Raw genomic sequence first — 18432 nt, forward strand, 5'->3', positions numbered from 1 at the left:
TTTTTTGTTATTGAGTTGTTTGAGTTCTTCGTATATTTTAGATATTAGGCCCTTATCGGAGGTGTTACTTGCAAATATATTTTCCCAGTCAGATGGTTGTCTCTTTACCTTGTCGATGGTTTCTTTTGATGAGCAGAAGCTTTTAAATTTGATGTAGTCTCATTAGTTTATTTTTGCTTTTACTTCCCTTGCCTTTGAGGTCAAATTCATAAAATCCTCTCTAAGTCCAAGGTCCTTGAGTTGAATTCCTATGTTTTCTTCTATGCATTTTATTGTTTCAGGTCTTATATTCAGGCCCTTAAACCATTTTGAGTTAATTTTGTTGTGTAGTGATAGACAACAATCTAGTTTTATTCTATTGCATGTGGCTTTCCAGTTTTCCCTGCACCATCTATTGAAGAGGCTTTCCTTTCTCCACTGTATATTTTTGACGTTTTTGTTGAAAATTATTTGCCTATATAAATATGGGTTTACTTCTGGACTCTGCTTCCATACATTTTAAATTACAGTGTCATTCGTTAAGAGTTTTCAGGACGCTTTTCAAATATAGGTTTTTGTTTTTTATTTTAATATGAGAAAACCTTGCCTCCTTCCTCCGCTTCTTTTTTTTTTTTTTTTTTTTGCCGCAACCCCAGTGATTTGGTCTTTGATTAGTATATTCTTTGGAGGACCCCAGGCTCAGCATTTTCCTTTGTATAAGTTTTTTTTTTTTTTTTTTTTCTTTTTTTTTTTTTTTTTTTTTGATTTGTTAGGTTTTAGAACCTCATAGCGAAAAGTTTGGTAGATTGGAGCAAAAGCTTCAGTCAGGAAATTTGTTTTCTTTAAATTTAGTTCATTTTCTTTCCTGTGCTGAAAATTTGAATGAGTACCTGAGTCTTAAGAATCCCTCAGGGGTGCCATAGTAATAGATTATGTTTCATAAAAGAAAGATATAAAAACACAGCATGTTTATATCCTGTACAAAAACATTTTCACCAGTTCAGTGACAGGAGAATACTTATTATCAGGTTAATTCAGTCAAGGCTGTGGTCATAGTGTTTTAAATAGGCATAGAAAATAAGAACTATAATGAAAGTTATAATGTAATCCAGTAATTGTCTGTTGATCCTCTGCTAAGCAAAGCATCTTGAATTGAAGTAAGTATGAGCAGAGCTGGGCAGTTTCACTGACTGGTAAATTTTTATAAGACTTCAAGATTATATTCTTGGAATTTATCTCAAATCTATCAAACTGACTTGAATTGAACTTTGGTACCCAAGAAGATGGCACAAAAAATAACTGAGCATGGTTAGTGAAGGTCTTTAATTTCTGAAGTTTAAATGATTGACCCTGATCGCATCTGCATCTATTCCTTGAAAGGCTGTTCTCCTGGTATATTAATATCTTTGCACAGAGAGCCTCTGTTCATTTTATGTGGAAATGGCAGGGTTTTTGTCTTCTTGTCACATTAGCTAACTGGAGTCAAGCACTCAAATGTGAAAGTAACTTTTTTTTTTAAAGTTTTGGATAAGTATTTGTAAAACCGTTTTTTGGACAACTAGTAATTGGACAGTTATATAAACTATTCATAGAGTTGAGAAGAAGCCAACAGTTAGTTTTCAAGCGTTTTTGGAAAGCATTATTTAGTTGATTCATTGTTTTTTGACATCCTTAGCATTTGTTGTTCTGGGATTATAGGAAAATAATTTATAGAATACTCAGTGCAGAGCCTTTGAGTTCTCTTAATGTCAGGGAAAGGACATCAAGAGATCTCTAAAACTGGCTTGCTTGTAAATTAGAGATGACAGAGGTCTGGAACTTCTTTTAGCTTGATGAACCGAAGCTAAAATATAAAGAATTACATACTTTTTCATAGATAAATTTGTCATTAAAGATCTACCATTTGTAACATGCTTTTTGTTGATTTTCTCAATAGAGATAGAAAACAAGGAATGATAATATTAAGTAGGTTATTCAAATCAATTGTGTCTGTAAAACAGATTTGAGAATTTCAGTTGACCTAAGTGCAGGTTAAGTAAGCAAAATAATAGATCTACTAAAAAGCTAAATTGATCTAAGTTGTGCTATAGAAGAATATCATCTAACAGTTTTCAAAAACGTGGTCCCTGCAACAACAGCAGTATCAGTATTACCACAGAACTTGTTAATAATGCAAAATCCCAGGCCCCATACCAGGTGTCCTGCATCAGAAACTCAGCTTTTGGCTTAGCAATCTGTTTTAGTAAGTCCTTCAGGGCATTCTGTTGAATGCTAAATTTTAAGAACTACTGATCTAGAAGAAAGTCTACTTCTACTTGATGCTCATCAGGGCATGCCTGGATCAATTATTTTGCTTTAATTTTATAATCTGTAAAAGGTGCTGACCAGCTGTAGTGCTTCTAAAAGAAAGTGCTGTGGTATCATAGGACTAGAACTAAATCTTATGGGGATATCTGAAAGAAACTTGGTTTATTCAGCCTAGAAAAAAGATATTTTAGAGGCTTAAAGTGTATAATTGTTGACTTTGTTAGCTAAAGGGCCACCTTAGTTCCAGAAGATAGGACCAAGCAGAAGAAAATCTGGAAAAAGTGTTACATGTTATCTCTATGATTTAGTGAGCTTCACTGCTCTGTAGGCATTTGTTCTAGCCACTGTCTTAATGGCAATGCTACAGTAATCATTCATGTAGCGGGTTGAATCAGGTGACCACTAAGGTCTATTCTAGACTTAGTATATATCTATGACTTGCACTAAGTCACCATACTCAGCTTCTGGTTGTTAAAAAGAGAAATGTTCTCAGATTTAAGTGATATGTGAACTCCTCTTTCTTGAAAATGTTATTGTTTCACCTCTGTTCAATCTTTAGCTAGGGTTAGAATTTAAATTAAGTCTTGTTTTCCTTCTCCCTATTGAAGATATTATTTCATTGTCTTCTAGCTTGTTCTTGTTGTATGCAGTCTTATTTATTGTACTTTTGTAGGCAATTTGTCTCTTCTTTCTTGTTACTTATAAGATTTTTTTTATCTTTTTAAATTTTTTTTATCTGAGCTATCTGGGTAATAGCTCAGATCTGGCTTCTAGTCCAATCTATTGTTTATATAGTCTATTGAATATTTTTTTATTGAATATTTATTTATTTTTAACATTTACAGCACCTGGTCTTCCTAGGTGGTCTGTCATCCAAGTACTAACCAGGCCCGACCCTGCTTAGCTTCCAAGATCAGAGAGAATTGGGCGTGTTCATGGTAGCATGGCTGTAGACATAATCTGTTGAATTTTAAATTTCATTGACAGTATTTTTCTAGAAGTCCTATTTGGTTCTTTTTTATATTTGTGCATTTCATAATGTTCTGTTATTTTTGTAATGATTTAAGTTCCTTTTATCTTGTTTATCATCTTAAACATGTGTTTTATTTTAACTAGGAAAAAGTTTTTTATCTCAGATCTGTGTCTATGCTTTTTATTCTTTTTGTTGATTATTAGACTCTACCTCATGAAAAATCAGATCTTCCTGCAGTATTAAATTTTTGATTGTGAGCTCATCTTCAACAAGAACTGTTCTTTCCATAGGAAATTATGTTTCTTAGATTATAAAAGTGTCCTTATTGAGTTCTTTCGCATTTGTTTTTCCTGGTTGTCTCAGGGGTTTAACTGATCCAGGACCCATTTTTTGTTCATATTTTAGCCTAGAGATTCCTGTACTTCATGGGTGTTGTAAATTCTGACAGCACACCAACATTGGGATTTTGATTTCTCATGGGAGACTTTTCCTCCCCCACAACACTACGTGCACGACTAAAACAAAGCTTCCATGTCACTGTAATCTGATCCTTTTTCACTAATTCTTTTCACTTTAATCTTATCTCTTTTCACTGGACTTTTCGATGGCTCAGAAGTATGCAGATGCTGTGAATGAATATTTGTGCCCTCCTCAAATCCATATGTTGAAATCTAATTTCTAATGTAATACTATGTGGAGTGTGGGCCTTTGGAAGGTATTTAGGTCATTAAGGTGGAGCCCTCATGGATGGGATTGTGGTGCCCTTTTAAGAAGAGACCAGAGACCTAGCTTGTTCTCTTCCCACCATGTGAGGATACAGCGAAAAGCTGAGAGTCTGCAACCTGAAAGACAGCTCTCACCAGAACCCAATCATGCTGGCATAAACTTCTGATGTTTATAAACCACCCATTCTATGGTACTTTGTTGTAGCATCCCAAACTGACAAATGCAGCAAGAGTCTAGTTTATATATCCACTCCTTTTGCAAAACCTGAGACCTATCTCTGTGTTTATATTAAAATCTAATATGTAGCTTTTAGATAATTCTGACCTCATGTCCTTCGGAGATCTCAGCAAAATCAGCTCAGGAGCATACTTCTTTGGCTTTGAGTTTCTTTTTCATTTCTAGTACCTAGAAAATTTCTTTCCTTTCAAGCTCAGTTTTGTAACTAAAAATTACTATAATATTTCATTCATAATTTCTGTGGTTATGTCAGCCTAACCTGCCATATTACGAGAGCTAAAGTTTTCTTGTGTCTTAAATTTCCCCTATTTATTTATTATTTTGGTACTGTGTGTATAAACAAAAATTAGATATAAGTATATCTATAGAAATATATATATTTCTTATACCACTAAAATTCTAAAATGAATTTGTAACAATGTAAAACTTTATAGTGAATAATTTTTTGTAAAATTTATAATTTTTGTAAAATTTATAAATTTTTTGCAAAATTTACAAATTTACAATGAATAAAATTAACAACATCAACTTAATAAGATTAATGTTATTTTGCTAAAGCTATATTGCTAAACCCAACATAAATAATACTAACTGTCAATGCAGAATTTTCAAAGCTCACATGTAATGTATGATTTTTCAAAGTTTCTACCACTTTGTTTAGTTAACCTCTTTTTTACATTGTGGTGAATTATTTTGTTTTTCACTTTATACAAACACATAAAGGTTTACATTTTGCCTTTAGCTCATGGCAAAAATGTGTCCATACTTGATACCAACTTAATTGTAAACACAAGTGCAATTTTAAACACTAAAATCACATAATGATTTTCAGTCATAAAAATAAGCATTTAGGTAAAACAGACCACAATTAGTTTATGTTTTCAGACAATCACAAAAATGAAACCACAATTTTAAAAAATTGTCCCATCAAGAAGTATGGAACCTGTCTCTGGAAACCAGTTTGGGAAACCCTGATCTATGACATGTGTGTGACATGGCTGCTTGAATTAGTCTCAAAGAGTGACGTCAACAAAATGAAGGAGTAGATAGCTCCAGATTCTTATTCCTCTACAAAAACATTGACCAAATGAATGCTGAATCAAGAAAAAGGCAGTCTAAAAACAGTAAAAATTTGTGTGGTGTTTTTACTTGCCCCTGCCTCACTCCACCACCAGCACATTAGGAGTGTCACTAGTATTTTGTGTAGAATCTTGTTTCTATAATTCATGTGAGAGGTTAACCTATGTTTCTTTCCTGTAATGTCCTTATCAGATTTTGCTATTGAGTTATTCTGCCTCATAGAATAAATTAGAAAATGTTTTATTTCTTGGAATTATTTGTATAAGATTGGTGGCATTTGTTTCTTAAATGTTGGAAGATTCAGTGAAGCCATCTGGGCCTTTGCTTTTGAAGAAGGTTGCTTTTGAGGGAAAATTTTTAATTACAGCATTAATGCATTTTATACTTTAGGGAGTGTTCAGATGTTCTGCTTCTTCTTGTGTCACTTTTGGTAAGTTGTGTTATTTGTCCATTTCATCTACTTTGTTATTTTTATCGGTATGTATTTTTTAATACACTCTTTTTAATGTCGATATTTATAGTGATGTCCAGATTTCCGATCTTCCTGATATTTATACCTTCCTTCCTTTAAAAAAAATTTAACATTATTTATTAGTTGTTTATAATTTAATTTATGCTTTCAAAATCCAACTTGTGGTTTTGTCAGTTTTCCTGTATATTTTTCCATTTCATTGATTTTTGCTCTTATTTCATTATTTTCTATTATATATTTTGAAATGCAATTTTCCTTTTTTTCTTAGCTCTTTGAGATGGATATTTAGATAATCGACTATCAGCCTTTTCGCTTTTAAATATATATATTTATGGCTATAAACAATTATGCATTATATTTTTATCCTGATTCAGCTCAAAGTTTTTTTAGTTTACATTGTGATTTATTTCTTGGCCAATAGATTAATTAGAAGTACGTTGCTTCATTTTCAAAATAAAAAATTTTGTTGTTGGGGAGGGTTTTCTGGTGTCTTTTTTCAAAATTCATTTGTTGCATAATTTCACTGTGGCCAGAGACCAAAATCTGCATTGAATTTAATGCTATCAAATATGTAGGGACTTACTGTAGGAATCTTTAATTATATGGGAACTTTAAAAACATGCATATTCAGTGGTTGTTAGGTGCTGCATTATTTTATATATATCAGTTAGGTTGCTTTTTCATTGTGACATTAAATATTTAATATGCTTCTGATTATTTGAATTAGTCTATTTTATTTGTGTTATTTTTGTTTAATATTTATTATTTTATTTTTATTTTATTATTAGTTTCAAGTATATAGTACATTGGTTAGACATTTATATAGTTTATGTAATGATCTTTTTGAAGCTTGTTGGGTATATACCAATCTGGATTTATTATATCTTTTCATTGGATTAAACTTTGTATCGCTAAGGATATTTTTATACCTTAAAAATCTTTTTCTTATGTTTACTAAGACAAACAAAGTTCCTTTTGATTTTTAAATTGTTTGTCTTTTCCCATCTCTGTGTCCTTCTTTGGTAGTGCATCTCTTTAAAGTACATAACATAATTATGTATTTTTAAAAACTAGTTCGAAAGATTTCCCTTTTACTATTTATATACCTAATGCAATTACTGTGGCTTTTCTGTTGAAATCTACCATCTTTTTTACCTTCTGTTTTTTTACATTCTGTTTATTCCATCTATTTTTTTGTTTCTTCATTCTTTTCTTTGCTTTATTTTGATTTAATCAATTATTTCTTATTTCATTGTCCTATATTAGCTGGTCACATTTGTTTATTATTTTTAGTTGTTCTTCAAGAGATGAAAGTATGCATTTTAAAATTGTTCATATGTACCACAAATAAGTACATATATTTTGTACTTTGTACCTTCACTTGTTCCTTAATAGTGCAATTTGAATTATGGACTTTTTACCAGGACCCTTCCTGCTTGGTGGATCTTATCCTGATTTTCTGCCCCCTCTGTGAAACTGCTCAAACTCTGCTTAGCTTTCTTACCTCTTAGTTGGTGCTTCCTGATTGCTGTTTCTGTTTCATGCCCCCTATACAGCTTAGGATTCAGTTAAGGCAAACAATATAAAGAATGTCAGTCTCATTTCTCTGCAAAATACTTTATTTACTCTAGCTTCATTTTATGTCCTATTTGATTGCCTTTTTCTTGGGACGGAGGGATGGTACCTGGGGTTGAGAGTTCTGAACTCCGTTATTCTTTGACTTCACATCATTGAGAGGTACCTATTTTCTTCTCAGCTTCCATGCCCGTGTTGGGAATAAGCAGATTCTCCAAGAGAAAGAAACATTGGAGATATTCCAGGTCACCTCAATGTTTAGTTTCTCTCTTTTGTTTCTTAAAATCCTTGTGTCCTTGATTGCTCTTTGATGCTTTCAAACAGCTGTTTTTGTTTTGTTTTGTTTTCTGTTACTTTACCAAGTTTTATAGTGGGTCTTGGTGGGAGGATTTGTTTTACATAAGCTGCATTGTCACTGGCAGATGTGGAAGGCTCTTTCAGTCTCTTTTTATTTGTAGGTACTCTACCTTTTTTAAAAAATGCTTTGCCCGCTATTTGTTAAAGGGACTGTTATTTGTTTTATAGGATTTCCCATGGTACATTCCTGTGATGTTGCTCAACATGTTCCCCTGTGCTCTGTATTACCTTTAAACAGGTGGTTAGTAGTTGTAAATTCTGACAAATATAGTTTATAGATAATTGTATGTATTTCTAATAGCAGTGAATTGAGAGGCTTATAATATCTGGTTTACCTTATTTGTGTGACATTAAAACCAAATCTTGGGTTCAACTTTAATTTGCGTTTGTGTCAAATGGTATATGTATGTTTTTAACTTTCTAAGAAACTCACAGGTAGTTTTTTTGAAATTAGCTATACAAGTTTATATTCCCACAACCAGTGTATGAGAATTGCAGTTGCTCAAAATTCTTGTCAGTGTTTGGTATTGTTATTTTTTTTGGGTAAATTTTAGTCATTCTAATGAGTATGTGCTGGCATTTCTTTTTGGGTTATGTTCATCATTTCTTCAAAACCTAATGATGCTGAGACTTACATGCTCATTGGCTGTTCATATATCTTCTTTTGTCAAGTGCCTGTTTAAATCTTTTCCCCATATATTCAATTGGGTTATTTTTCTTATTATTAAGTTTTATATTATTTAATGTATTCTGGATACCAGTTTTTATTTCAGCTGTGTGTGTATGTGTGTGTGTGTGTATGTGTGCGCGTGTGTGTGCGCACACACATGCGTAGGCTGAGTCCTTGCCTTTTCACTGTGTTTTATCTAAGAAATAATCTACTCCAAGTTTTAGAATTTTTTTCTCCTATGTTTTATATTTATAATTAGATTTATAATTAACTTTTTTTTTCTTTGTTTAGCTATATGACCCATTTACATATTTTCTTTTGTATAATAGAATGACAGAACAGTTAAGGTTATGTTTAGCTATATGGAGATCCACTTGTCCAAGCACTAATGTGAGAGGTCCTTCAGGATTTTATTGGTTATTACCCCATTTACTGATAAGAAGATGTATTTCCTGATAATAATAATGTACAAAGTTCAAAATATATCTTTTAAATTCATATTATTGCATTATTATTTTATCCTCACTTACCATAATTTTTCCTGCTTGATCTGTCAAAGTCTCAGTGTATTCTGTTAAAATCTCTTACTATTATTTTGTTCTGTTTTTTGGTATTCCCTTTTCTGTAATTTTTTCCTTTATGTATTTTGATGTAATATTATATGTTGTATTAGAGCTCGTGGCAGCCAGCTCTTTATTTAGAACATTGACAGGAAATGGCTCTTATTTAATAATTTTTTTCTTGAAATGGAACTTATCTGTTAATTAATATGTTATTACCTCTTCCTTTATATTTGTTTCTTCTTGTATGGTTTTGCCTATTATTTATTAGTCAGTTTCACCAGTTTTTAGTCTTGCCTTTTATCTTTTAATAGGGTGATTTAAACAATACTCAGTTATTGTGCTATTGACTTGTAACTGTTTTTTTGTTTCATATTTTTTCCCTTTTTAAGTTTCTTTTGTTCCCTTAGTTTTGATGCATATGTCATATTTTTTAGCTTTGTACATCCTCACAGTTTGGAATATAAGTCCTCTCATTTAAAAAAAATGTTCTTCAATTTATAATTCTCGGAATTAAGCATCAAAATTTTATTTGTGACATATTTAATGTAAGTAGTTTATCACACACTTTTATTCTCCCTCTCCTATATTTTTAAATGTATTCCAGTGTTTTAGATCATGAGTATTATTATTACAGTATTATTTTTTATGGTATATGTCTTTTTTCAACAGTAAATACTGATATCTATATTTAATTTAAAAGAATTATTAAGCTTATCTCACTTTTAATGAATTTCCATGCTTTAGACCATGGCTTACAATGTATATCTTTATGTGAAGATATTCGTTTCATATTTTATGAGGCCTTCCTTATATACTAAATATTTTCTTCTCACCTTTTAGCTCGATGTTTAAAAATTTGTCACTTTTTTTTTCTTTCAGTATTCAGTACTTGTTATTCAACTGTCATCTAGTTTTAGCATTGCAGTAGAAAAATCTGATTTTGTTATTTGGTTATTAACCTGATTTTTCTGCATGAATATTTGTACTTTTTGGAAGTTTTTTCTCTGATACATTGATTATTCTTGGTGTCTTATTTTTTTTCTTGGCTCCCCTTTGCAAACATCAGTTGAGCTTTATCTTACCTATTCAAACTAATCACTTTATCATAATTTTCAGTTTCATACTGGTGTCCTTAGTTCTGAGAAAATATCCATGCTTGTTTTTTATATAACTTGGGTAATTTTTCATAGCTTAAATCCTGCACTTTTTCCCTCTTATGTGGATTTTAATTTAGTTACTATATGTTTGGTTTTTTTATAACCACATTCCCTTTATATTTCCTGTTGTTTTTTATTTTTCATGCTATCATTTCACCTCAACTATTTTCTCCTTGTTGTTTTATGCCTCTCTTTCACTGAGAATAGTTTATTTTATACTCTAGAAGGTGATACCAAAGAGTTTCTTTAAAATTTCCTTTCGACCCATTAATATACAATTTTCTGAGGCTTGATAATCCTCTGAGTCTTTTGGATGCTGTATTAGTCAGGATTTTCCAGAAAAACAGAACCAATAAAGTATGCGTGTGTGTGTGTGTATGTGTGTGTCTGTGTGTCTGTGTACACGTAATAGGAATTGGCTCATATAATTATGAAGGCTCAGGAGTCCCAAGATTTGTAGTCACAAGCTGGAGACCGAGGAAGTTGGTGTAAGTCCAGTCTGAAAGCTCAAGACCAGTAAGAGCCAATTTCAGTTCAAGAGCCAATTTCAAGTCTGAAGACTGGAAAAGACTGATGTCTGGCTCAAGGCAGTTTAGTTAGGCAGGAGAAGTTCTTTTTTTAAAAAAAAAATATTTATTTTCTTTTCAATTACAGTTGACATTCAATATTATTTTATATTAGTTTCTGTGAAGAAGAGTTCCTTCTTATTTACAGAAATGTCAGCCTTTTTGTTCTAGTGAGCCCTTCAACTAATTTGACAGGCCCTACCTACATTAGGAAGGGGAATCTGCTTTACTCACTTTACCAATTTAAATGTTAATCTCATCCAAAAATACTCTCACAGACACACCCAGTATAATATATGACTAAATATCTGGGAACCCCATGACCCAGTCAAATTGACACATAAAATTATCAGAGATGCTGTACATTTTCCTTTGTTTTGCAGTATTTTTATTTGGGTCATGCGTTGGTATTTTACTCCTCTCCTTACTTGACCTCAGACATGAAGGATCTATACAGACTGTATACTTCTCAAAAAACAAGATTGATAGATAGTCTTTTATTCCTTTCTCTCCCATTTTATGGGAATTTTATTGTAGATCCAGACTACTTATATGGTTAATGATGTGCACATCTTCCATCTGACTTCCTGATTCTATTGGCTTTCATGTGGTTGTCCATTATCAATAATGATAGCTAACCAACTTCAGTAACTTGAATTTCTGAGGGTATATTTCCTCACATAATAACAACTCTAGAAATGATATTACCTTAGAGGCCTCAGGAATGTCAGGGCTGAGGTCTTTGTCATTTTTTTGACCTATTCCTCAAGATTCCAAGGCAGCTGCTAGAATTCTAGCCATCATATACATATTTAGACAGCAGAAAGAAGGAAAGACCAGGCAAAAGGGCTTCTTGCAGACTTTCCTACTTTTAAATCATTTGCCTTCCATATATGACAAGAAGCTGAGAAATGTAAATATTCTGTTTATATAGCCAAGGATTATTTTGTTAAAGTAGAAGAGAGTGTGGATAATGAGTAGGCAACTAACATATTCTGCAAATATATTTTTCAGTGAAGGTGGCATCTTCTTCCTTTCAGCCATGTCTGGTTTTCTGAAAATGTTCTGAACTTGTATAATGCAGTTAAACGGTCATTTTCTAGCATGTCTTGTTACAGAGGTCCTTCGGTTCTTTTTCTTACCTTCCTCAAGGGACTATACCTTTGAGATCACACTACATTTCACCAGTTTCCTTTCAACCACACTTTATGCCATCTCTCTAAGATTTGCAGGTTCTCTTTAGATAAGGAGGAAGCTAGGTGGCAGAGAGTAGGTCAGAGAGTCACTAGGAAAAAGGGAGAACTGTATTCTAACTTAATGGTTAGGAGTAGCAAAGTATAGAGAGGAAGAGCTCCCTTCTTCTCTATTATGCAATGCCCAGAGTCTCTGAGAACAGAAGATAGATGGTAGAAGACTTTTCAAGAATGTTTGATGTCCCACTTTCTGAATTCCCAGAAGGTTTTTCTTAATTTAGCTCTGCCTTCTAATTAGGGTAATTTCATCTCTAGTTTCGTCCATCTTGGTTTTAACATTATTGTGGCTTTTCATCTTTCTCTGGGTCTTTACTATTGGGGTTGTTTGCAAAAAGCTGTACTGAGGAACTGTTAGCCAGACAACCTTTATTCAGTGGTTATTTGTTTTAATAGCCATTTGGTTTCATTACCTTTTAATGAGTTCTTTGATAGCAAGTTCCTCAATTAACAAGGCAGTCTTTCAGGTTTCCTCTCCTCTAATTGTTAACATATTTTGGTGCTTTCACACAGATACACTATGATGAAAAGTTTCCTCTTTTACAGCTCCTGTAGGGCATTCAAAAGAGAAAGAGACAGGGATGGCAGCACGTTTCCTTGGGATCTAGATGGTTTAAAAGCATTTTTTCTTCCAAACTGAGACTGAGTGAAATATTCATATTAATGTTCTATTTCCTGTAACATGATTATCTCAAAGTAGATTTCTAGGTGTATGAAAGTTGATTGGGTTCAGCTCACATTAAAATTTGTATGTTGTACTTTTTTTTTATAACCACCTTTTAAGAAATTTGAAATATTTAATTCTGCCTAGGACCTAACTAAGTTTTCATTAAAATTTTTCCTCGAGGTATAGGCAGTATTCCTCAAGAAGACAGGAACATTGTGTCATAAAGTACTTACCAATCATCGAGCCCTTACTATGTACCAGACACTGTACAGGGCTCTTTATTATATTCTCTCATTTATTGCATCCAATCTATGCAAGGTTGCTGACATTGACTTCATTTTACTGATGAGGAAGCTAAGTCTAACCAAGGTTAAACAACTTTCCTGAAGGTCACATAAGTAATAGAGACAGCATTTGAACCTATGTCAATATGAGCCAATGTCCTCACTCTTTTCTGTTTCACTTCTACTCTAGTCCTATCTTGTTTTCACTACCACTTCACATGCACTGTTCTCTCATAGTGAGATTAATTAGAGAGCTAATTAAATTCTTGTAAAAAAGATCTTAAGTGATTTCTATTAGAGAAACCTCAGGTTTTAAATATTCTGAAATGAAGCATTTGTTATTGGCAGAAAATAATGAACCAAAGCACCTACAGGATACGTTAGCTCAAAAAAGCAAAAAAGAAACTCAGGCTAATGAGGTGTTTGGGAGGAGAAATGCTCTTAGTTAGGGTATTGACCAGTTAGGAACTGAGTAATATGTTGTATGTGGAAGTTAAAAGCCACTAGCTGGCAGACAGTCAGGCGTCTGTACCATTGTGTTTTGTAAACTCTCTCCTATGGCTGTGGTGTGTTTTTTCCAAGCCCACTTAATTTTTTTATGAGGTTTGTAAAGGTCTTGAATAAACAATTGAGATTATAGAGGTTTTCCTGGAAGCTTTGGTTAATATTTTAATATGCTCTGCTTTGTCACATTATTAAATAGCTTATTGGAAAGTTTGAAAGAGAGGATAAGAGAGGGTTTCTTTTTTAATTTTTCTATTTTTCTTTTTGTTGTAGTAGTAAATATCAAAATTGAATGTAGTTTTTAGCTGATTCCCTCTCTTTTTTTTTTTTTTAATTTCAACTTTATACCTCTACAGATCACCCTTGGATTGGGGATCCAGCATCTGGGAGGCCTCCACTTAAAATGCACTTCAAGTAGAATTACAGTTTAGAGGTTATATCTTGAAACTAAGCCAGTGACTGTAAATGTGTATAGTATGAGAGGCCTGGAAAAAGGAAGAGAGAATTGGATAGGGTCAAAAACAGGAACTAATAGAACTTTGGAGATTACCTCATCATGACCTTTTGCTCATTAATATTTGAATCTGATTCTTTGGCATCTTGGTTGTAATCTGGTGAAATGTCAAGCATGGCAAAGACTGAATACCTTCAAAGACATTTCTGTGTTAATGAGATGACTTGATGAAGTTGACCTTTAACCTGAACAGGAGCTGAAGAAAGAGAAAGGAAGAGTTATTTCTCATTATGAGGACTTTTCTATGGAAGTTTGTGTAGTAGTGATTGTTGTTATTTGTAGATTATTCTATATTACCTTACCTTACTTATTTCTATTAGAAATAATAGAAATAAGTACTTACTTATTTCTATTAGAAATAAGTAAGGTAAGGTAATATAGAATAATCTACTTCAAATTGTAAGCCAAATTATTTCCACGATGTTTTCTATTTCTAATAGAAATAAGTAAGGTAAGGTAATATAGAATAATCTACTTCAAATTGTAAGCCAAATTATTTCCACGATGTTTTTGTCGGGATGTAATGAAGGTCACCCATCAAGTCCTACCATTTTTGTGAAGCCTTCCTTGAATGTTTTGGCCTCATAACCTTTTCTTCTAAAATCATATAGCACTTACAGTTTATTCTGCTCAATTTAGCACTTAATTGCATGTTATCCTTGATTTGCTTCAGAACAGGAAGTACACTTTCCATTTTTTTGCATGACAAAATTTTTTGGTTTAAAAGAAGAAAATCGTATGACTATGAAAGGTACAAATGGTTAGTAAAATATTATGCACTCATAAAATATATTTTAAGTAAATATACCAAGTGTTTTTTAAAGAGTTTTCCATATGCAGGTAATAAGGATACAAATTATACTAATAAGACATTTATTAAGTACTTAATATAAGCCAGGTACTTCTCTAAGTGCTACATAGGAATTATTTTTATTTAACCATTATATCAATCTAACTTGTAGATGATGAAACTGAGACAAAGGTTAAAGTTGATGGTCTAAGGAATTGTATTTAATGTTTATATGTTCAGGTTGGTTTTCATTAAATCACATACCTGTAATTTCTGTTTACCTTTATACTTTTTCCTTTGTTTTCTGATACTTTTTTAGTCTATGGCAGTAGAACGATACAAATTAATGTATTTGCCAGTGATATTATTATTATTTTGTAATGTACTGATTAATTGGCTACCCTTTATCCTTTACTATAATTTTGGGCTCAAAAAAATATATATGTATGTATTTTCTTTATAATGCAGAACTACTTGCCAAGCTGATATTGGAAGAGTAAGACATATAAAATTATCGACCAGGAAGAAATTCTTTAGGAGGTTATTATAGTTTATTTCTGGTTCAACATAAATTAGTCAGGTAAAAAGATTCTTTTAGGGTTCTAGTTGTGATGCCATAGTATCAGACTCTCCTGAAGTATAAACAATATAAAAACTGGACAAAATAAAAATCTGAGTATTGTCAAAAAGAGGAAGGGATCAGTGCTTGGGATGTCAATAAGAATAGGTTTTAGAGGAACAGGATATCAAAAAAGAAAGAAAGAGAGAAAGAGCCCCCCAAAATGTTTTTATAAAATTCCCCTTCAGTCCTTGGCTAATTTCTAAGCTGAATATGAATAGGGCACACTCTGGGGCTTTAGAAGACAGCTGCTGGAATATGAGTAAATACTCCAGAAGTTGCACAGCCAGAGACATTGAGAATTGGATACATAGAGAGACCTGATGAGTAATGTGGCTTTTCAGTTTAAATATCAGTAAAGCCATTTGCAAGGGTTAAGGACAAGGTCCTAAGAGCAACAAAACTAAAATGGACCCACTATAACTTTACAAACAAACCCAACAAAATCAGGTAGTCCACTAATAATTTAACTGCCTACCTTAACAAAACTCAAAACTCTATTGAGGAATATAAAATAATCAAGAGCCTCTATAGTAGCTTATCTGCAATGTATAGCATATAAAACAAAGTTTCTCAATATGCTAATAAGCAGAAAAACTGACATAATCAAAAGTTAAAATAGTCATAGAAGTAGATCATTAGATAATCCAGATATTTATGCTAGAAAACAAAGATTTTAAAATAACTATGATTAATGTGTTAAAGAAGACAAGAAAGAATGGACAAAATATGGAAAAAAAAGATGAATTATTTAAATAGATATTAAGAATCAGATGTTTATTCTAGAATAGCAAAATGCAGAATCTGTAATGAAAAGCTCCTTAAGTGAAGTTTTAAGCAGATGTCAAGATTAGTGAACTCAAAGATAAGGCTATAGAAAACACCTAAACATGAACACAAATCGAGACAAAAAAGAAAAATTTTATTTTTAATTTTAAAAAGGGAATGGAGCATAAAAGAGAGATGAAGCACAGTTGAAAAATGTAACATGCGTGTACTTGGAATCTCAGGAGAGGAAAGAATGAGAATGGTACAGAAGCACTACTTAAAGAAATAATGCCTGAGAATTTTCCATATCTGTGGAAATGCACCAATCCACAGAGTCTGGAAGTTCAGCAAACCCATGCAGGAGAAATACAAAAATATATATACTTAGGTATATGAATATTAAATATAAAGAAAAATCTTAAAACAGCTATAGAACAAAAACACATTCAAAGGAAAAATAATAAGAATGATGGCTGCCTTCTCATAGAAACAATGGAGGCCAGAGGACAATAGAATGACTTTTAAAATTCCAAAAGTGAAAGAAACTGTCAATATATAATTCAGTACCCAGCAAAAAATATCTTTCAAAAATAAAGATGAGGTGCTCTCTGCTGGCCATGTTGCAATAATTGGTACTAGATTTATTCTTGACCATAAACATTTGGAATACTAGACAAAATAAGTGAAATAACTGTTTTCAGGTATTGGACAGCAGGCAGTACAGGGCTGTGATATCTGAAAGAAGGTAAACAAATGAAACATAGCCCTAGCAATCTGCCTTCAGGTACTTTGCAAACTGTGGTACAAGTAGGGTACCCAAGGTAACCTAAGCACAGCATGGTAGTAGTGTTGAGTTAGGAAGACAAAGATTGGAGTTTGGGGAAGAGGTTGTCAGTATTTGTAAGGAAGCAGTGTTGAGATGTTCTTGAGGAATAGCACCCAAATCTGCATTGGTATCCCTTTGAAGCTTTGGCTGAATACTAAGCTGTTCATGTGTAGGAAAAATCCATGAGGTCAGGCAAAAAACAACTGCCAGTGTGGAGAAGCTGATCACAATTGCCAAAACTCACACAAGGAAGGAGGATGTTAAAATTTCAACCTATAAGAAGGGAAAGACTCCACTGAACTCTTGAAGCATTTAGTAGAGCCACCAGGAGAGTGGTTAGTAGTGGGTCTACAGTTAGATTTCTATTAGGCCTAATGATTCTGATCTCTACATAAAAGTGCATATCAACAAACCTCGAAATTTTAAAAGAAACTGAATTGTTTGCCATAACTAAAGTTAATACTCTTTAAAGAAATTCAACAAAATAGAGACACTCAACAACCTAAAATTCACAACATCTAGTGTTCAATAAAAATTTACTAGATGTCGCAAGAAACAGGACAGTATGAGCCATTGCAAGGAAAAGAATCAGTCCATAGAAAAAGTTGCACAAATGACAGAGGTGACAGAATTGGCAGATGAATGCTTTAAAACTGCTCATACACACACACACACACACACACACACACACACACACATGCTCAATAGGTTCAAGTTTTAAAGGTAAATATAAATATAAGGAGAGAAATAGAGGTTATAAAAATGAGTCAAATGGAACTTTTAAAGACAAAAAAATCAAATAAAAAATATATACTGTATTGGATTAGTAGCAAAAATCAGCAGCTTTAGAAGAGGTTGGGAAATTTAAAATACTGAGCAATGAAAACTATCCAAACTTAAGTATAGAAATAAAAAACAACAGGGAGAAAATTTTGGAGAGCATCAATTATATCTGGGTCAATATCAAACAGTGTCACATATGTCTGATTGGCTTTCCAAGAAAGAAGAAGGAAAAGGAAAAGTATTTGAAGAAATAATGATTGAAACCATTTTAAATTTGATGAAAACTATAAACTTGCATTTCCAAGAACCTTGATGAACACCAAGCAGGTCACCACATACACACACGCACACACACACACACACACCAATGCACATCATAATCAAGTTGCTGGAAGAAAATGTTAGGAGCAACCAGAGGGAACAAAATACACATTACATACAGAGAAACAGTGATGAAACGACTAAATACTTTTTTTTTTTAATCAAAAAAATGTGCAGGCCAGGAGAAACAACATGTCGAATATACTATAGGAACAACAAACAACTGTCACCATGGAATCTTATACCTAGCAAACAGTGAAGGTAAAATAAAGACTTTTCAGACAATCAAAAGCTGAGAAAATTTTGTTGCCAAAAAACATGAATTTCAAGAAATGTTAAAGCAAGTTTTTGGGGTAGAAGTAATACAAGACGGAAACAGATGTACACAGAGGACTGAAGAGCACCACAGATGAAAAGTGTTGGAAATATAAAAGATTTTTATCT

The 18432-nt window shown here is 32.5% G+C and overlaps 1 protein-coding gene and 1 pseudogene across 1 annotated transcript in view; one reads left to right on the forward strand and one right to left on the reverse strand.

Annotated features, from left to right (window-relative positions):
* EXOC6B (exocyst complex component 6B) overlaps nt 1-18432 on the forward strand; it is a 543568-nt gene that overhangs the window by 342794 nt on the left and 182342 nt on the right. The gene's annotated exons all lie outside the window — the stretch shown is intronic.
* LOC111743435 lies at nt 3123-3241 on the reverse strand (annotated as a pseudogene).

Source organism: Pteropus vampyrus, unplaced genomic scaffold, assembly GCF_000151845.1.
Source record: "Pteropus vampyrus isolate Shadow unplaced genomic scaffold, Pvam_2.0 Scaffold113, whole genome shotgun sequence".
NCBI lineage: Eukaryota > Metazoa > Chordata > Mammalia > Chiroptera > Pteropodidae > Pteropus > Pteropus vampyrus.